Genomic DNA, 21,698 nt, shown 5'->3' on the forward strand with positions numbered 1-21,698 from the left:
TTTTTTTTTTTTTTTTTTTTTTTTTTTTTTTTTTTTTTTTTTTTTTGCAGAAATACTCATAAATGTTCCTTCCTTAAAATGTTGTCTCTCTTCCCTGCATGCCACTGGGGAGTCCTGCCCAGGGGAACCCCCAGATTTCCACAATATGGAAATTTTTTGCAGCCTCTGAGCTTTTTTCTGAGCAGAGGAAAGACCAGTGAAACCATTTGTGGGCATGTCAACAGGAACATGCAGTTGCCCCGAGGAAAGGGGCAGCTGGTGTGGGGCCAGGTGAGGAGAAGGAGGGGGAGCAGCCACGCAGAGGGAGATGAAGCCCTCCATGAGCAGAAGGGCTGACCAGAAATGTCCCCCTGCTTCTCCCCAGGAAGCTTAGTGCCCTTTGAAGTCAGTGATGCTTTATGTATAAAGCATCCTGTAATGTTATTTATCACTGGCTGTACCTCCAAACTCCTCAGTAAGGAGCCAACCTGCACAGCACCTTGGCAGCATGTGGTCCTCTGAGCTTCTCCACACTGCGAGGACCCACAGCTGGTCCCCTCCCTCCTGCCCTGTTGCAGCTTCATCCTCTGCTCCTTGCAGGATAATTCTGGGACACGTGGTAGGGTTTCAATTTCATTATTAATTGGACACATCAGACCTGAATATAGTACTTAATAGACCAGAAGAAAACAGAGGAGATGGTGCCAATGGCCCCATGATCTTGAAACCCCAACCCATGCCCGTGATCCTACGTCAAATTTAGCAAGAAACATCTCTGCCACTGATTTACAGATGCTTTGAGCACAGGCAAGATTTTGTCCCTCTGCATGCAGCTTGGACCCTATGGCTGGCCAGACCCTCCCTGCTGGGCTGTGAGAATAGAGGTAAAACTTACCCATGTGCTACGGGAGTCCCTGAAGTATTTTTCATAACACCCTTAAATGACAAATCACCTCTGGTAATTGAAACATTTTCAGGGTCACCTCAAAAAAGGGTGCTGGCATGATCCAGCACAGCTGCATAACTGGAGTTAGTCTCACGAATACAAGCTTTCTCACAAGGTACTTGTGCTTCCTACTCCTTCTTCAAATATAAATAAAATACCTTAATGTTACCATTAAAAATTCAGCACCTATATCGTTTAAGTCATCAAACCTATTACGAACAAAGTGCTAACATATTTTAAAGTAATGAACCAAGCACAGTATCTAACAGCAAGGCCATTGCATTGTTCTTGGCAAGTGCAGTAGAAGGATGAAATTATATTTGTGACAAGGGACATCACTCGATTTGAATATCAACTCTATTAAACCGAAAATAGCAAATGCATCAGCTCTACACCAGCTCCAATAGCATGCTGAGGCAAGTATTTTGTAGGGTCAGTAGGTAAAAACTGAGCAGAATAATTCTCCATATTGCTGCCTTCACAGGAAGCTCCGGAAGTAATATGCATTTACAGGGAAATTTAACTGCATCTATGGAGATTTATTCCATGAGAATTTTTCTTTCTTCCATGGTATTTGCTTGGGTTTGCTTTTCAGTTTCAGATTATGAAAATGATTATTCAGAGGGGAAAATAGCATTGTATAGAAGCCACTGTGCAAACAGTAACTGCTGGAGGAGTAAAATATAATCATCAGGGAACACGGCAATTTGATTTACAAGTGAGCAGACAGGAAAATGTGACAGCAAGACAATAAAGACTAGCTCTCACAGGGTAAAGCCACCTGTAGCGCTGACGTGGACCGATTGTGCAGCCACTGCAGAGCCTCCTGCTGTGCTCACCCTGTGCAGTCTCTGCCCCTGCAGAGGACGTGGTGGTCTCTAGCAGGTTAACCACGGCGGATATGAATTAGCCCCACTTTCCCCTTGGCTAAAGCTTCCTTGAGGATATGCCAAGCCTTCTCTGCTAAAGGATAGTTCAAAGGGCTGTATGTTACACCAACACTCCCTAAATTCAGCTCAATCACCTTAAGAGAAGTTTACAGTCTCTTTCCAAATCCCTCTTTGTCTGATCAGGTTTCCGCTTCTGAGGCAGAGACCCAAAAAAAAAACCCCTGTTCCAATCTCAGCCTCTGCTGGCAACCCTACTCTGCAGCTCACACACTGGCCTATGGCCATATTATAACCAGTCCACAGACAATTTCAGTAAAGGCACAGGGGAGAACACTTAAACAGAAAGCATCATCAAACTGTCAGTGGCCTCATTAAGCAGAGGGCACCTCAGTCCCCAGATGCACAGGGAGCAGCACGTGAGCCATTAGACAACCCGGGACACAGCGCAGGCTGCTGCAGGGCTCTTACAGCAGGATGAGCCTCACTGCCCTGGCAAAGGAAGAGGCAGAGATCAGGGAGGTTAATTAGTTCATACTTCTAATTAATTTGCCATTCCTAATAGATGCTACAGATATAGTTCTGAAGTCTTGCTTTTCCGACAGGGTAAATTCATTACGTGTCAAATGGGCAGCATACGCTTTCCCAACCAGCTGTGCCCAGGTGTGCACTGCCAGAGTTCCCGTGAGCTGTGTCTAGCCAGGAGGAGGGATTTCAGTCTCTAAGGCTCATCCTCTCCTTTTCAGACTGACCATTAATCCGGTCCCAGACAGGCTTCTCTACACTGGACCACGATGTGCTCTGCGTGTGCTTTGCCAGTGTGCGCATGCTGCTGGGGTTTCTTGTTATTTCTGGAAACAGTCACATTTGAATCTGCTACCTTGTCTTCCTTTCTGCTCCCTCTTTTGCAGAAGAGGGAAGGAGTTGTTCACCACCTGCGGTGAGACCTAACCCTGCTGCTGGGGCGACAGGAGCTGATTTTGAGTTTCTCCCGGGTCCTGCCAGCATCCCTTCCCGCAGCCGGCTGCCAACGCGGCTCCTGCCACCGCCAGACCGCAGCCCTGATTGCCATTCTCCCAAAGCACAGCCACTTGCTTAGTGTAAAGCATGAGAGGCGCCTCACTGAACACAAAGAGATGCACATGGATTTGAAATTAATCCTTTGGACCAATGTCTGCAGGAGCAGGCTTCTGCTCCACAGTCAGCACAGCCTGAGGAGGCTGGCTCTGATGATACCCCCTAAACTGTCACACCCCCTTTGAGAACTGCACCACAAAACAGCACAGTTTAGCCCCAGAAATTAGCAGCTCACCACACTGAAATGGCTGCCAGGCTTCCCAGTGAGACATTGTGGCTGCTTACAGGTAAGGCAGTGTTACCCTGGATCTGTATTTTAGCACTAGACAGCTTCCTCCTTCACTCAACTGAGAGAGGTTAGAAATTCAATGTCAAGTGAAGAATGGTACTTCTGTTTCTCCCTTGCTGTGTAAGGGGAAAGAGGGGAAAAAGAAGAGGTGAGAGAATCAGACCTGAATGTTTCCAACAATAATTAATAGCAAAGCTGGGCGGCACTCACAGAGGGCTCCGTGGCATCCATACAGAAGAGCTTGATGGAGCCAGAAAGCTGGCCTCCGAGACTGTTGAATCAGCTGGGAATATTGATGTGATTAACAATGATTTGATTTGGAAATCAATGCAAAGGAGATTGTTTGCTTGCTTTGTCCAATTTAGTCCATGAAATACTGGCTTCAATACAGGGAGAAATTCAGGCAAAGCAGGAAGGGGATTTTGAGGAGGGGTGGAATGGGGTGTGTTTGTTATTTTATCAGACATCCGTCTGGATTCTAGCTGGTGAAAACTTGAGCATTCAATCAAATGTTTTATGTGTGTCTATAATAATCCGAACAAAGGAACAGCTGACAGCTCATGATCATTTAAAGATAGAGCAATTTCTATTTAGCAATCTTGTGACTGCATTTGCTGTATCTACGTGCAAGGCTTCCTAATCATTATGTGGGTTTTGTTGCAGTTTGGCTGCAAATGAAACACTATGAATTTACAGGAAACCCAACACAAGCACTAAGTCTTTAAGAGGAATATTAAGAAGCCATTCTCCTGCGTTGCACAGCAAAGAGGCTGCATACATACGCACAGCTATTAAAGGTTTCCAGGTAGAAGCTGTTGGGCTTATATTCTAACCCTAGGAGGAGTGGTAATTCATCACAGATAATGTGTATTAGAAAGGAGAGAAGCATTTTTTAAACTTTAGTCACATTAAATTGTCTCTTCCACTTTAGCTCCAGGGAGCTGCTTCTGCCAATAACTCCTGGGAGCATTGCAAGAACCCCTGGGTGAAATTTTTGTGGTGTGGGCTGGGAAACAAACTAGTAAAGAATTGATAAATGGCCTCCCCTAACATTAATATGTTTTTCAAAATATGTGAAAAGCTTAATAATGAAATCCCAGACCCCATGTGGGGGTCTCATTCTGCCACATTAATTTTGCTGAGTAGCCACTTGCTCCACAGAAACCACTATAAAAATCAACACAAGGAAGAGCAGCAAATGACACACTAGAGCTGAAAGCTTGTCACCTTAGAATTGCCCTTGGGAAATTTATCCTTTTAAAATCAGCAACTTTGCCAGTTACGATGTAATTATTTCATCACTCACTGTGGGAACTTGAGGGTTTGTCACCCACCATTAAGTGCTTGGTCTCTCCACCTAGTTACTTTGGAGTTGCAAGCCTCTCACTAGCTTGAATTAAGATTAGATGTCCAACGCTCAGGCAATTAAGAGCAAGGAAAGTTGATGGACTATGACGGCGAGACAGCCCTGCCTTGTGCACAGGTCCTTCCCACAGCTGTGATCGGCACAGGCTGAGGAGGCTGCAGGACATGGGCTGTACCAGGCAGCTCTGCTGCTGATTCCCTTCCTCCCTCACAGCTTCCAAGGCAGGACCTCTCTTTGGGTACAAGCGGAGGTGTTGGAGGCTGCTTGCTCTGCTGTGGGAGGCTGTGTGATTTCTGCTGGGTGGAATTGGCTTACTCAACAGCACAGACAGCAGCAGGGCTGCCTACATGGCTTATTGGAGTCACCGATATCTTGGCTACTCTGTTGAGAGTGAACAGACATCCCTGGTTGGACCTTATCCTCTTGCCCCTGCCATCCTTAGGCCCAGCTTCACCATAGTAGCTCTTCCCCTTAAAGACTAAAACTTCAACCTCTTCAGAAAGTCCTCACCTTTCTGATCCAGTCCACCTGCTAGGAACAAAGCACCACCTTTTGATACAGGAAATCACATCTGCAATGTTACCACCACAATTTTGGCATGTCTGTGTAGACACGGAGTCCTTTGATGGAAGAGCCCCACTGGCTGAAGATACCTCAGCACCTTTGAGCAGTGGGACCGCTGCAGCTCTGCTTTCTGTGCCAGGACACGTTTCCCCTTCAAATGGCTCAGGAAAGTTGAAATAGCTACAGACAAAAGGAGGTGCCAAAATATCAGCTTATAGAAGATGTTCTGCTGCTTAGAACAGATTAACACATTTTACATACAAATGCACTGAATGGAAACATTGAGTTACTCTATATTTTGACATTGAGTAATACCAACATCACCCAAAGAAAAGTAGAACATTCTTGCAGTGGAAAATGCCATCAGCAGGGAGGTTGAGCCCAGGCTGCAGCAGCTATGATGATAGCAGTTTGGGCTGTGATGGCCTTAGACCTTAGAGGTTTTTCACTAACCTTTTTTTTGCAAGTAAATTCTTCACACAGTAGACAATTTGAGTAGTGATTCAGTTCACTGCAGTCTCCTCCATAAGTCATTACAGAAGCAACTCTTAAACAAAGGTTAAACACTTTAAACAAATGGCTCTACCTTTCCAGATGGGATGCAAACCCCAGTTGGTCACAACTAGATATTCAGACAAAAGGGACTTCAATTCTCACAGGTGAGATCTGTCTACATCCATGGATGCATTTTTATCTCAGCAATTCAATGAGGAAGAGCAGCAAATGACACACTAGAGCTGAAAGCTTGTCACCTTAGAATTGCCCTTGGGAAATTTATCCTTTTAAAATCAGCAACTTTGCCAGTTACGATGTAATTATTTCATCACTCACTGTGGGAACTTGAGGGTTTGTCACCCACCATTAAGTGCTTGGTCTCTCCACCTAGTTACTTTGGAGTTGCAAGCCTCTCACTAGCTTGAATTAAGATTAGATGTCCAACGCTCAGGCAATTAAGAGCAAGGAAAGTTGATGGACTATGACGGCGAGACAGCCCTGCCTTGTGCACAGGTCCTTCCCACAGCTGTGATCGGCACAGGCTGAGGAGGCTGCAGGACATGGGCTGTACCAGGCAGCTCTGCTGCTGATTCCCTTCCTCCCTCACAGCTTCCAAGGCAGGACCTCTCTTTGGGTACAAGCGGAGGTGTTGGAGGCTGCTTGCTCTGCTGTGGGAGGCTGTGTGATTTCTGCTGGGTGGAATTGGCTTACTCAACAGCACAGACAGCAGCAGGGCTGCCTACATGGCTTATTGGAGTCACCGATATCTTGGCTACTCTGTTGAGAGTGAACAGACATCCCTGGTTGGACCTTATCCTCTTGCCCCTGCCATCCTTAGGCCCAGCTTCACCATAGTAGCTCTTCCCCTTAAAGACTAAAACTTCAACCTCTTCAGAAAGTCCTCACCTTTCTGATCCAGTCCACCTGCTAGGAACAAAGCACCACCTTTTGATACAGGAAATCACATCTGCAATGTTACCACCACAATTTTGGCATGTCTGTGTAGACACGGAGTCCTTTGATGGAAGAGCCCCACTGGCTGAAGATACCTCAGCACCTTTGAGCAGTGGGACCGCTGCAGCTCTGCTTTCTGTGCCAGGACACGTTTCCCCTTCAAACGGCTCAGGAAAGTTGAAATAGCTACAGACAAAAGGAGGTGCCAAAATATCAGCTTATAGAAGATGTTCTGCTGCTTAGAACAGATTAACACATTTTACATACAAATGCACTGAATGGAAACATTGAGTTACTCTATATTTTGACATTGAGTAATACCAACATCACCCAAAGAAAAGTAGAACATTCTTGCAGTGGAAAATGCCATCAGCAGGGAGGTTGAGCCCAGGCTGCAGCAGCTATGATGATAGCAGTTTGGGCTGTGATGGCCTTAGACCTTAGAGGTTTTTCACTAACCTTTTTTTTGCAAGTAAATTCTTCACACAGTAGACAATTTGAGTAGTGATTCAGTTCACTGCAGTCTCCTCCATAAGTCATTACAGAAGCAACTCTTAAACAAAGGTTAAACACTTTAAACAAATGGCTCTACCTTTCCAGATGGGATGCAAACCCCAGTTGGTCACAACTAGATATTCAGACAAAAGGGACTTCAATTCTCACAGGTGAGATCTGTCTACATCCATGGATGCATTTTTATCTCAGCAATTCAATGCTATCCTTCAGCCTCTTTGGGCAGCTATTCAGTGAGGCTCTTCTCCAGCGTATATTTGTAATATTTATTTACATAAAAAACACCTAGATGATTTGGACAGCAGATGTAGCTTTTCAGATCCAAATAATACCCCTACCATTAAAATTATTGACTAATTGGAGTAGTTTTGCAGTACTGTCAGCACAGGAGACTCTTCTCTCTCCTGTGCATGTGGAGAAGGAGCATTTTTGGTGCTTCTGTGTATTATGGAAAGGTGGCTCTGCCCACAGCAGGGCAATGCCGGGTGAATTATTTCTATTTCTGTAATATGCTCTCCTCACAAGGCACCTGAAGAGCTGCCTCTTTCTCCTTTATTTCATCAGTGTGGATTGAGAGTGGCAGACAGACAGTCCCAGCCTTCACAGTGCCTCATACCTCCATGGTGACAGGGTCTTACAGCCTCTCTGTCCAGTCCCAGAGAGCTAAAAGCTTTCTTTTGCCACAATGCTGTCCCCAAAGATCTGCACCCATAAGGATGCTCCACACTGGGTCTGGGTTCAGACTTAAAAGCCCTGCAGGGAATCGGCTCTGCAGCTCAGTATTAAGCTCAGCAGCTATCTAGGCTTCTACACAGGCCCAGTTGTACTTAATTCCAACACCATTCAAAACTAATACCACCACTGCCTGTAATGCAATAGCTGAGCCAGATCCAAACTCTGTGTGTGTGAGAGATAAACACTACACAGGCTCTTGGTTTGCCTATTAAGGTGTTTGCCCTGTTGTTCTTACCGACATCAGTGCTGCTGACAAAAAGCAAGCAATGCATTTTAATAGATCTGGAGAGCTGTGTTTGGCTTCCCAAGTAGCTCTGCAGGCAGCTTGACAAAAGGGAGCTACACGCTGCTGCAAACCAGGCTTCTTCGGGGAAGGGGGAAGGAGATGGAGCGAGTGTTTCTGAGGTTCAGATGAGCAATCTTCTGTGCAAACACACAATCCCTGAAGCAAAGGCAACTGCAGAGCTATTTTGATTAAACAAGCCCGAGATCACTGAATTTCTTCTCCTGCAGATTCCAGGAAAGGAGCGGGACAAATTCCCTCTGCTAGTCAGTGGAAGTAATGGTTTTGAGAACACCCCCTTACTGACTTTACCCCTTGTTTTGATGCCACCTGTAAATTCTTTGCTAAAACTAATTTTCTTAAAGCAAAATGCCTTCCCAATCTCTACTGACAGAATTAACTGGCAAAGGTTCATTCCCTGTTTAGCCCCCTAAAATACTTGACAGACACTTAACAACCTCTTTCACCAGATGCCCACTCTCCAGTTTCCCTTCCCTTCCCTTCTCTTCCCTTCCCTTCTGAAACGAAAAGCCTTAATTTTTTTTTTTTTTTTTAGAAACAGGGCTGCATTAACACCAATCTCAAACTAGACATCACAGGGTCTGTGCAGGGTCTGCAGCGCCCGGGTTTGCGGGGCTGGTTGGTGCGGTACAGCGCGGTGCGGTGCGGTACAGCGCGGTGCGGTGAAGGCAGCCCCCCCCCCGCGTCGCTCTGCGCGGTCTTTGCTGTTACATTTCTGCCCTCTAGTGGGCAAAACGAGCTTCGCAGCTTTTCCTGCTTTTCCGAGGAAAGGGAGGAAAAGCCCCCAAACACGGAGGGCGCTGAGTTCTCCCCCGCCTGGCCCCGGCTCGGCCCCGCTCCCCCCGCACGCGTGGGCGAGCACCGAAGGGGCCGGGGAGGCCCCGGTGCATCTGAAGCTGCGGAGCCAGATGGCAGGAGCCAGAGCTCGGAAGGCACCTATAAATATTTGTTCTGCCCAACTAAATACGCACGTTTTCAGTTTCTCAGCCAATTTGGAGGAGTTTGCATCAGAGAATTAAGCTTTATCACAAGATTTCTTGGACCTCAAAAGCAGTTCATACGAGGCGGTTTTATTTAACCTGAAGTTCATGGCATTTTTTATTTATTTTTTTTTCCCGAGGATGCGAGCTGCAAGATTAAGGGGAAAGAGAAAAATCCCTGAAGGAAAGTAAAACCAAACAGTAGAAATATGAGGCCAGAGCTTGCTGTGTATCTGCCCGGGATGGAGTAATGAAACTCTAAATGCTAAGAAAACCACAGAGATTAATTTCAAAGTTACCAAAGCACCAGATTTAGCTGGAGAGCCCCTATGAAATGAGGGAGAGTAGTGGGTCTTAAAACTCTTAAACCATTAAATTAGAGAAGGAGTGGATATGTTGGAATCATCGCATTATCTCTGAAACAAGGAAGCCAGATGAGCGATAGGCAGTTTTTTAAAGGCTCCTATAAACATCTGTACATTTGTTGCCATGTAAGATGTCCTGCAGGAGCTTGTCCTGCTCGTGCACCAGGCCATTGGTGCAACAGGTGGGAGCAGTGCCAGCAGCCACAAGCTGCTCCGGCAGAGCAGTGTGACCCGGTGAGCAATGAGGAGCTGCAGTGATTCAGCAGTTCCTGCAAACGGCTTTTGAAAGCAGCTTTCCTAAGTTGCAGTTCATGTATTTACTTGGTTAATTCCTTCCAATTGTGAGCTGTTGTTAGAATTTGTTTCCGTGTTTTGAGTAGCAGGGGAAAAAAAAATAAATCTTTTTTTTTTTCAGTGGGAAACTACAGAATAAAACAAATACCGTTGGTTCTTTTCCAAATTGCATTTTTCATTCCATTGTAGCTTTGCAGCTAAAAGCACTGAATTGCTGAAAAGAATTAGATCTATCTACATCTTCTCATCACAAAGAGTGGCTGGGAAAATTCCCATTAAGATGAAATGTAAGCAAAGGTGGGTCACCAGTGGCCGGTAAACTCACACAGGGCACAAATCCTACTGAAGCGAAGTATCCCAGCATCATTCCCTGTATTTGGTCTTCTAATTGTGTTCCCTTTCTCCAACTGCTGAAAGAAGCCAATTTCTTGACTGCCCCTATGCAAACTGAAGATAGTAATTTTTCTTAAGTCAGAAAGACTTGGCTTATGGTACAACTGCCTCAGTACAATGTCCCAAAGTAGATGGTGTTAATGCTATTTTAATCCACAGCTTGGCATTGATCCTGCTGTACCCGCAGCACAGTGAAGCCCTGTGTGCCTGCGTGCTGCACGTGAAGGCAGAAGAGCTTTAATCCTTGGGGCTGACTAAGTTACTCCCTGCATAAGATCCTGTGGAAGAAAAGACAGACGTGACTGGATGATGTCTCTGCAGCCCTGTACCTCCAGCCTCTTTCATGCTGCATTGGTGTATAAAAGACCTCTGGTACTCAGCGAAGGACGGGCACACCTCAGCTCTCCTCATTCCTGGGTGTTCACCCCATGCCAAAGGCATGCAGGGCTGTGCAAACCCTTTGATATGTGGTTGTCCTGTGATATGAAATTTTACAACATAGAGCTGCTAAAGCCAGGATCCAGCCCTGAACCCAAGCCCTGCATCTCCTTGATGTCTATGAATGCCTCTCAGCACATTGCATGGTCTAGACCAGAGGATTCCTTAAGATCACACCCAGCCTTATTTTCTTTGATCCTTCTAATTTCATATTGAACCAGGAACTTTCCATTCCAATACAGATGTAATTCCAGACCCTTTGGCAGCTTTTCCAAACTCCATCAGAGCTTCACAACCCTGAATAAAGTGCAGTTGGTTTAGCGCAGTCAATGGACTGCAAAGTTTCATCATTTAATTTAATCTCTTTTGCAGTAGTGCAAGTCCCCTTCTAGAGCTCTGCTTACCTAATAGGCGGATATTCTTCTGTGTCCTGGTCCTGTCTCCTCTGATCACAGCAACAGATGTGGCACATGGATTAGTCACCGGGATGTTCATTGTGCTGAGAGGAGGCTGGAGACAATGTCAGTCATCCGAAATGCAGAATGGGAGGGCCAGAGGGTGTTAAATGTTTCTCATCCTTCGCATGTTTTCTCTTAGATGTATTGTGAGAAATGTGATCAATGCAATTCTTTTTTCTACAGATTAAAATAAAGAAACACAAAAATCCTCTTTGATTACCTTGATAACACCTCCTCAGCTGGCTCATCATAACCTTTTGTGAGACATTTCCAAAAACGAACATTTCACCGTATGGGTCAGGAATAATCCTGTTGGTACAGATAAAAGGTGCCAATGCTCAGTTTTAACAACTTGTGCTAGCTGAGGAATGTGCCTGTCCACACCTCAGGCATCTCCCAGTGCAAACCAGTAGCTTCAAACCTGCCCCAGCAAAAAAAGAAACAACCCAAGAGTGACAGGGCAGTCAGACACCCGCAGCAGCTGGAGGCAAAAAATGCCATCAGAAAGAGCAAACTTCCCCATTCCAGTGCTGGGAGCTTGCTAGCAAAAAGCCCTTGCTGTTTCAGCTGTAATGAAGTAAATCCCTTCAATGCGCTTGTGTCAAAACCATTGATCAAGAAACATTATTAATTAGACCTAATCCATGCTTCGGAGGCACCAGAACATATCATCACAGCTCGAGGGGGTTTAGGGCAGCGGAGTGTATGTCTCAGTAAGGTTTCCTTAATTTTATCCTCATGATTTTGAAGGTGTGAATGCACAGAGAAAAAGAAGATGGAAGAAAACAAAAGAAAAATAGCAGCTTTGCAAATTTAACCCTTCCGAGGTGCAGCTAGTACCTTATGTTAACAATATCTATTGGTTAGTACAGTCTCTCGCTTTCATTTAAAATTACAAGGTCCTCTAATTGATGTGCCCATGCTCCAGTATTGGGGCGGGGGGATAATCCAATTCAGCCTCTAATTGACTTGTTGGTCTCGATCTCCCACTGCCACCTTTAACTTTTCCCCAATTACTGCAAAATTTTGTTGACTTAATGCTTTATCCAGCAGCTGTCTGGTTTTCAGCTGTTTTCGGCACCTCCTGGTGTGGGATGTTCCTTATTATCAGCCTTTTGTTCTTCTTCAAGGGTATATTCATCAGCAAGGCATTTATTGTTTATACCAAGGGTCTGGTTTCACAGGTCCTTGTGACCTTTTTACAGCTCTTTATTCTCACCTAGTGAGAGATTCTACCTTCTAAAATATATTTTACCCTTTTGAAAGTATATTCTACATTCTTAAGGTACATCACCTGGGTCATTTACTGCGGGAAGGCAAAGTCTGAGATCCCTGGCAATGCTCCAGCCCCACCAGCCTGACCCCAACCCAACTGGTTGCCCTGGCTCTCCACCATGCCACTACAAAACCAGCCGTCTGCTGGAGAGAACAGGAGGCCGGGGCAGATAGGAGGAGCAGGCATTTGGAAGGTGTCCTGGGCCTCAGGCTCTCAAGAGTTAAAGCAACCAGAGGATTCTTAAGCAACAACAACAACAAAAAAAAAATCACACACACAAAAAATAAGAGCTAAGCAGCAGCTCTCACAACAAAAATGCAGTTCCAAAATTAATGAGATTTTGATAACCCCCCTTTAAAAATGGAATATTTCCATTTTAAAATGTACAAAGAGTAAAATCTTCATAAATATCCTATTAAGAAACTTCTGCTGCTGTTTTAGAGTTTCAATTGAAATACAGTGCATGAAGGTTGCCATAGCTACAAGCAAATTTTTAAATAACTGTTTTTCATCAGAGCAGCTGCAGTATCACGCAGAAATGAGGGTGAAGTGGGGAAGCTGGAAGGAGTCCGACGAACTTCAAGCTCCTAATCAAGTGACTCCGAGATTTTCACAAACACAGCACAGAAACTTTTAATACGCTTTCTGCTTTTTAAAGAAAATATTGCCCTTTGTTATTTGGCAGCACCCCAGCAAATGCTGTCAGCGCTGCATGAGATCTCAGTCAAGAGCAGAGCTTTGTTTTCATGCTGGAAAAGATAAAAATTTCCACTGCTAAGCCCTTACCATGGTGCAAGTGCCCAGGCACTGAAGGGTGCGCTCTGGCCTCGGGTCTGCTCTGGAGGGCTTTCTTTGTGAACCGGCTGATTGACAGCAACATGCCTAAAAATGCCAAGAGAACTGCAGATTTCTGTAACCAGGAAAAACTCTTCCTTGCCTGAGCTTGCGCAGGAGAACACAGAAAGGAGGAAATGTGAAAAACAAGTGAAACTGTAAAATGTTAGCAGGAGGCGTATGAAGTGGGGCTGTGAGATTCAGGTGGTCTTGCCTCCGATAGCATTCAGTGATCCGTGGGCACCAGGAGGGATTTTCCTCTCCTGTAAGATCTCTTGCTGGCAGGAATAGACAGAGCAACTTTCTGAGCAACAGTGGAAGCAGAAAATGGGCATTTCTGCACCGTGGGCACCTGTTTGGAGGAGGGCTAGGCCTTGGACAACACTGGAAGTCTGCTTTATTCTCAAGCCTTTCAACCAGTGATATTAACTATGGCAAAATTCCTAGAAAACCTCAAATAGATTCATTTTGTGTTCTCAGCCAAGTTATATCCCTGTGTCCCAGTCTATAAAACGAGAGTAAATAAAGAATAAAATTTCTCACAGGAATGTGAAAAGATTTAACTCCAGCACAATAGTAATTGAATTGCTATCTATAGAAAGAGGAAATGCTTGGCTGAGTTAGGTTTTTTTTCCTAAACAACAAATTAACGATCATTATTTAATACACAACTGTGAATCTGAAAGAATCATCTCAGTGATGATTATTCTTATACAAATTGGTCCACTTGTGTATGACCTGCTTCTAAAGAGGTACCTCCACAGCGTGGTGGAAAGGCTGCCTGGTACTTCTGCAGTGACGCATGAAGGCTTATGGTGCTTGGCCACCACCTGCACAGCAGCAGAGTTCAAGGTTTACAGGCAAGCAACAGACACTAATCAATGCAGGCAAATCCCCTGGGCAGAGTATTTTCATTTCAAATCTGATCTAAAAATTTCCTTCACATCTTTAAATGAAACAGCTGCCTTTCTCGATGACTGTAGGTTTGTTTGTTTCAAAACACATAATTTTTTCAACAGGTAGTAGACAACAATTTATTTTTTTTTGTGGGGTAAAAGAATAAGAGAGGAAAACAAAAGGGGAAATTCAGAAAAAAAAAGCTTTTAAAAAATTCAGAAAAATGGAAGTTAAAAAGTCCTGTCTTTGCAGGTTCTTCTAACAAATGAGATTCTTTGACCGATTCTAAATATTACCCTTAAATGCTGAGGCAGTGTAAGCCCTATCTTCAGCACAGAAAAGAAAAAAAATTGAATTTTAGAATTCAATTTTAGAATACTAGAATTCCCATTTTAGAAACTAGATACTTAATGGCAGCCAGAAACATCTCAGTGCCTCAGTGAGACAATGGCATGGCCAGCTTCAGCTGGCTTTGCCCAATACCACTCTTCATGTCAGCAGTGAGTGGTCAGAAAATGGAAAATAAGGATTACTACCAGAGACACAACCTTGCACATATCTTTCATAATAACTTTAACTTAATGCAAATTTTAAAAGTGTCTTTTTGCCAGTGCAAAAATAGGTTAGTACAGTAGAGTGAGGGAAGGATGCCAGTGAACAGATATTTCTATATTTGAGTGCATGTATCCTGTTGAAGGGACAGACCTTCCAGGCTATCTTTAGGTATTAAATTTTCTGATGTAGAATTCTTTCAAAGGAAAGAAACAGAAGATAAAAAAAGCACAACCTGCTGTATGGTTGGGCTGCCAGAAAAACAGATTGTGAGTCACCGAAAACTAGTGACCTTACTCAGCATATTGTGACTCCATAGCTTTTAAGCCCTGCTGCTTCTTTTCCAAGGCAGATGAGAGGCTTGTCAAATCTGTAGTTTCCATATATACACATGCACACTCACGCTCACATTAAAGTGCTATTTCTCTCAGCTGTGCAGACATCAGGATTACTGAACCTGACATAAACTCATCATTTTCCTCGAAGCAAAAAGGGATGCTAGCCAGAAAGATGAGCCACAGTCGGCAACAGCTATGTTGTCTTGGGGTACCAAAGCAAGCGCAGAGCCATCTCCAGAGGAGTGTTCAATATGCAGAACCTCATTTGAAAAGGCCTAAGATCATTTGCTGAGAATAAACCCCTGTCTGCAGCCTGCACCAGTGCCTCTCATCAGCATTCACTGGACAAGGCACACACAGTACAAAGAAGAAATGCAGAGGCTTAAGGAGAAGATGATGGGTGAGAGGCAGCAAAAGGGAGCAGCGCTTAATGCCACAGGGCACCTTTCTCACCTTACTTGCCATGCAAAACATGTAAACACTGACAGACCTATTACTGCTGCAGCAGCTCCTGTCTCTCTGCCTGCCTCTGTCCACTCCCTTCTCTGTGTTGCTCTACCATGTCTCCATTTTGCTTTTAAGTAGTGCACGAGCCCCTCCAGCACTCATGAGGTTTGCTTTTTTTCACCAGATTCAAGCACTATCTTGAAGCAGGGAGAAAGGAGTCCTGGGGGATGAGCTACAAAAATAAAAAAAGGAAAGAAAAAAAGAAAAGAAAAAGAGATAATCCCACAATCTACAGGGTAGAAAAGCCAAAAAACCACAAGAGAGATGCCCCAAGAGAGGCAGTGAGGGATCAAGGACCAAGAAATGGTGAAAGAATGTCAGCCTAAGGAGAAGGAGGCAACAAACCACACAAACAGCGGCAGTGGGTGACTCTGGGGCATGCTCATACCAGAAGAAAAAGGGTGTAGGAGTTTGTCCTCATTTGTTTGTTGTGAATAGTAAGCAGAAAGCCACAAGTGAAGAGAAACAAGCAGGCAACAGAATTCAGGGTTGCTTCTCCATTTTAACTGCTTGGATTCTCAGTTTCTTCATCTGCAAAATGTATGTAGCCTTGCTGGTCTGATAGAGCTGTGCCAGGGGGATTCGGCTCATTGATGTATTCAGAACAAATAAACAGAGTAAGATCTGTGAATAAGCACCAGAAGGTGGCATAGATCAGCTTGAAAAAGATATAGAGAGCGTATATCTTTTTAGCAAATGCTTTACTTGCCCCCAAATCAAGTTTCAAATCCATAGCAGCACTAACAAATATAGCTGAATTCACCTGAATGATTCTGCCAAGAGGAAAAAAAAGTACAATGCAAAATCAGAATTTCACTCTGAAATGAAACATTTAGAGGACCAGATTAAAGAGATCAATTTTTTAAGACAGGGAACAAGAGAAGATGAAAAACTGCAGTCATCAGAGTTGTGATGCTTTCATTTCTGGTGCTTGTGCACAGAGCTGGTGAATTCAGTAAGGACTTGTATCAATTAATACACATAACACGTCACAGATCTGACAGAGCGTCAGGAAATGAGTCACTGAGTCTCTTTACCTTCGGCACTGTGACTCTGCATTACTTCGGTGTGCTGAGAGGCACGTATCCCCACGCAGGCTGGCTGGGGTGTAAGCTGCTGGGGCATCCTGAGGACTGCCCTGGTTACAGTGAAGTAAAATAAAGCTATATACTGCGAGGCAGCACAATTAGACAGACGGAAGGTACACTGGTTTGAAACCGCAGGCTAAAAATACTTTATATTCTGTGAGAAAGGCACAGCACTGTCAGTAGGACAGTCTGGGACTTGAAAACTTGTCTGCTTTAAAGATCCCAAAAATATCCAAAAGGAAGATGCCCTGTCATCCAGAGCAAGCAAGGTTTGAAAGCAACTACAGTAGCCTGTAGCAAAGGAAGAACACGCTGAATGGTCAGTCACCACAGGGCTGAAAGTCAGGTTTGCTTCTGCTTTCAAAATAACTCTGTGCCTAATCATTTTAATCATTTTTCTCTCACCAAGAAGCAGTTGTAGAGCACAGAAAACAACTAGGCAACTTTGAGAGGAAAAAAAGGCTTGAGAATAACAAACTGGGAACAGCTCTTTCCTTCACTATTTTTCACATGCTATGATCAGAACCTATGCTTGCTTAGGACACAAATACCAAGTACTTTTTCATTACACATGGGCTGTGCAACTGTTTTCCTACATGCAAGCCCAACATTCACGGAGATGTGGAGCTCAAGAGATAGACAGAAGTTGCATGACTGTCATCTAGCCACAGGCAGTCCGTGGCACTTGGGAGGTTCAGTGCCATGCAGACGTACCTACCAACTATTTGGTAGTGATAACCCATTTGCAGTTCACCGAAGATGCGGAAATCTGGTGTGTGAATTTGCAGAGAGTGAGGAAACCCACTCTGGGAGTCCACACACATGGCTCAGACCCTCCACAGGAACCCCCTCATCCTTCCTGAAAGTACAACTGCAGGCACCAGCCATTATTAGAGTAACAATAGCCCTGTATCTGTTCCTTCAGTTACACAATAGTGACTTGTTCACTCCCCTATGTTTTAACTTAAGCTTTAATTTAATTTAAGCTTAATTTGAGATAATATTTGAGATCAGCAAATAAATTTGAGATCAGTAGTGCTATTATTAGTTCATGATTTACTGTAGACTTTTGAGAAACAAAAAGCATTACTTACACCACATTTTGAGGACTGCACTCAAAGAGATGGGACTGCAAAGACTCCTGTACCAAAGACCATCTTGATTTCATCAGTTGAGTTGTGTGGTTACCACCATGAACACATCATCTTCTCTGTTACATCACTGCTTGGAGGCTGCACTTCACAGTGAAGGAAGTTTTGTGCCTTCAACCAAATGAAAAAAAAAAAAAAGGAAATTTTGGTATCATCCTTTGCTTTGTGCTTTTTTTCCCTCTTGTTTAGTGGATATTCCTATAGCAGGAGCAACTGGTGAGCTCTTCCAAGAACTCTTCTATAGACTGGTGAGCATGATACATTTCAGACAGCCACAAAGAAACACTTCAACCTCTAGAATAAAAATTTATATGAAAGGCACATCAGTATGAAGGCACACCTGTATCCACAGGCAACAGTGATTATATCTGATTATTTTTAGTATAAATACATTTTCAGAATTAAAGGGCACGTGACAATTTTAAGCTACTTAGCTGAACGTGCTGCTCCTGCACCTGTGGGGTTTTAGTATTTCTACGCTTTTAAGAGCATTGCACCACAGGGATAAGATCAGTGCATGATGCTCTTTAATGAGTTGGAGAAATATAATTTAGGAAGGTGTTATTACTGCAAGGAAGAGGTGCAAAGCTCATTGGTAATGATAACTCTTTACATGCTTAAAAACCACAAATATTATTTTCCTGATGCCTAAATGAAAAATTTGAACATAGATCCTCCAAGAAATAAAACATCAGCCTGTGATTTGAATGAATCCCCCTATAAGGGGGTGCTTGTACTGTAAACAGCACACACAGCCATCATGGATTACACTAGAATCTCCCTAATCCAAACACTTTGGGAGCACATTACCATCTTCAGGAAAGGGAATCTGTGTTCACATAAGCATGCTGGTGGCTGGTGTAAATGCATATTCTTTATAGTCACAGCTGAGATTTTTGTGTGTGTGTGTGAAAATGGGTATTTGGCATAATACAAAGCAAAAGAAACGATAACTGTACAGCAGCAGTACCGGACAGAGGATGTTACAGCAGTTAACAAACTTGGCCTTCAGACCAAAGAGGTCCAGGGTGTGACTGGCCTGGTGCAGCTCACCATAGCTGCTGTTAGGAGCACTGCACCACTTTGCAATATTTGGGGACCGTCATTCAATCAACAATATCTCAGGGATTTATATGTAACCTTGATAAAACTGAGAGGAAAGAAAAGACTGAATTAAACAGCGAGCAGCAACACAGAGCCTATCAGCTAAGAAAAGATACAATCACCATATAGCTATTTAACATGAGAGAGCCTGGCCTTTGCAATGAAACTTCCCTGTTAAAATGATTCACATCAGTTATTCTTTCTCTCCTACTTGCTGCTATCACCATCCAGAAGAGTCAGCGAATGATCAAGTGCTTCTTTGATCTCCCGTGTATGTGAAGACAGAAATATCCAAGCTGAAGAACTGAGCCCCATGGGTCTGACAGCGGATTCAATTACAACCCATGGAATTCAGTTCTCAAAGCTGAGATTACATGACATTCATTTTAAGGCTGTCCTGACGCACAGTAGTATCTCATACTCCTGTTTGCTCTCTCCAGTGTCTGGCCTTCTTCCAGATGCTGTAAAACAGAAGAGTGAAACCTTCACTGCAGCCAAAGCAACGCTACCCAGACTGTAGGTGTCAGATGCAGAATAAAGGCTTGAGGACACATATATAGAAAAATAGCCTATTTTATGTTTTCTTTTGGCACCAGAAGTGGCCACACACATAGACAGAATGTGCCCTAACACATAGAAGAATTCTTAGTAATAAAATCTGAAATTTATAGCCAAGAAGTATCACAGTATAACATTTTGCACTTTTCTGGAAGCCTTTGAGAATTTCAAAGAGTGAGCTATAAATTTCCTTCACTTTTTTTTTTCTTTTTTTTTTAATATGACGACACAGAGATAAAATCTTCTGGAGTTGCACAGCAATCTTTGCTAGCAAAATAACCCATCCAGAAACTCAGACAGAAGGAAATCTGGCACTGGTGCAGCCCTTCAGAGTAGTCAGAGTCTGGGTGGCAAAAAGGCAAGCAGAAGTGATCGGCATTGTAGCTGCACAGTTATGCTCTGACACAACTTTGTCTGATGTGACAACCTCACCCCAGGGTGACAATCTCACCCAAAGGCAGGAGTATTGGACTACAGATAAATACCGTTCAAACACACTGAAGATCAAAGCTGACATTTCAGACAGGAAACACCTCGTGGCTTCTTACAAACCTAAGAGAAGTCACACATTTCATTAAGCTTCATACCCTGAACTTGGAATTTTTGAGGAAAAATAGATTGGATGAGATGCTGGATTATGTATTCATCTGAAAAAATTAGATGTTATGTCTGCATAGCACCATGATAAACAATGTTGGTTTAGTTATTAAAAAAAAAAAAAAAAAAAAACAGTTTCAGATTTATTTAGAACATTTTAAATATATTTCTTTATGTTCCAGTAAGATGAGGCATCACAGAAAAGTCCCTTCAAGTTCAATGAAATGAAAAGAAAATGAAATGAAAAGAAATACTCAGTCTGTGGTAAAATATTTGGAGGTCAAGTGGATTTCAGATTAAATCTCTTAGCCTTAAAAACTAAGTTTAAATAAATTTACTTACCAGAATGGTTCAAAGGGAATTAATTAGTTTGTTTAAATATTGCTTTTCTTAAATAATAAGTAAGTATAAATATTTTTGGAAATAAACTGTTGAATGAAAATTTAAAAACATCAAGGAGTTTCTAGCTTTTCCCTGAGAAAGTAATTTGATTCAAAGCTGCAAAATATTTCAAATTTTTTGACGAGGAAAAGCCCAACTCCAACCAAATATCTTCCCAGCCCTGGCAGGAATTCAAAACTTCCCCAGTAAAGCTCACTAGTCAAGCTGAAGATGGGGTACCGGTGAATGTGAAGCCAGCACTGCATGGATATGAAAACCTTATTCTTTGTACAGCCTGTCCTTGAGCAATTACGATCTCGTTTTCTAAAAAAATTGATTTAACTAAGAAGAGATCTTAAATTTATCTCTAAAACCTTCAATTCAAATGAACAACAAATGTCTGAGAAAATTGCAATAAATGATTTTTGATAACATCCAAAAAGTGCCACTTTTTCAGCTAAATTAGCGATGCATGCAGCCAAATCAGCAGAGGCTCAGCGCAGAGTGTGTTGTTTGGCAGGATATCCAACAGCTCCGCTGCTGCGGCATCCAACAGTGTGCCCATGCCTTTATGGCTGTAATTGTTTTCTTAGGCTGTTGAACCAGTCAACCAAACAACAGAAATTAAAAATATGCTTCTTTAACTATTTAACTTGCTGGGAGGGAAACCTCTGAACAAACATTTTTGCAAAATAACTGCCTTGTGGTACCCTCAGCCCAGTTCAGTCCCACCAATCTGTCAGTTGACTCCATGAGACTTCTACTGCAGGAAAGAAAAAAAAAAATAACAAAAATAGCTTCCTGTTAAAGTCCCCAAATAACACATAAACTTATCTGCTACTTTGAAATAGAGTGCCACAACAATAATTTTTGCTTGTCTGATGTTTCTGATCACTGGAGTATCACTTGCTAAGAAGACTTGTTGATGTTAAACGAGATTTGCCAGCAGCCTGGCCCTTCTGTGGTAATCACTCTTCCACCGTCAAGCAGAAAAAAAATCAAATGATCATCAATGAAAACATGATATGGTAAAACAGAGGAAAGGTTAGGAAGAACAAAGGATGGAAACGCCCAGCCCTTGGGACATTCCCTCCTCCTGTGTTGAGTGCATGGCATTTTTATAGACGAGGAGCTGGCACTTCCTGGGCACCAGCATGGTCAGCACATGCAGCTGGGGACACCAAACTTTGGCACTCATTCGCATTGCACAATCAGGCACACTAATGACAAGGAAAAATATTAAATCCCCCTCCACGAAACACAGTAAATGGACCTGTGGTAGCTCTAAGCTCGCTAGCTTGGGCACTGCTGGTGGGCCCACCATGGCAGCCCCTACCCAGGCCAGAAGGGCAGCCACGTGTCAGGGTGCAGCCACGTG

The 21,698-nt window shown here is 43.5% G+C and overlaps 1 long non-coding RNA gene across 2 annotated transcripts in view; it reads right to left on the reverse strand.

Moving 5' to 3' along the window:
* LOC106891431 overlaps positions 1–21,698 on the reverse strand; it is a 49,696-nt gene that overhangs the window by 24,200 nt on the left and 3,798 nt on the right. The window contains exons 2-3 of one of the 2 annotated variants that reach the window (XR_001412688.1): positions 17,624–17,791; positions 10,984–11,214 (exon numbers count right to left, since the gene is read on the reverse strand). This is a non-coding gene — a long non-coding RNA (uncharacterized LOC106891431). Of the gene's footprint in view, positions 1–10,983; positions 11,215–17,623; positions 18,042–21,698 lie in introns of those variants that run through there. The other variant, XR_001412687.1, reaches the window with a different exon arrangement.

Source organism: Calidris pugnax, unplaced genomic scaffold, assembly GCF_001431845.1.
Source record: "Calidris pugnax isolate Ruff unplaced genomic scaffold, ASM143184v1 scaffold27, whole genome shotgun sequence".
NCBI classification, from domain to species: Eukaryota; Metazoa; Chordata; class Aves; order Charadriiformes; family Scolopacidae; genus Calidris; species Calidris pugnax.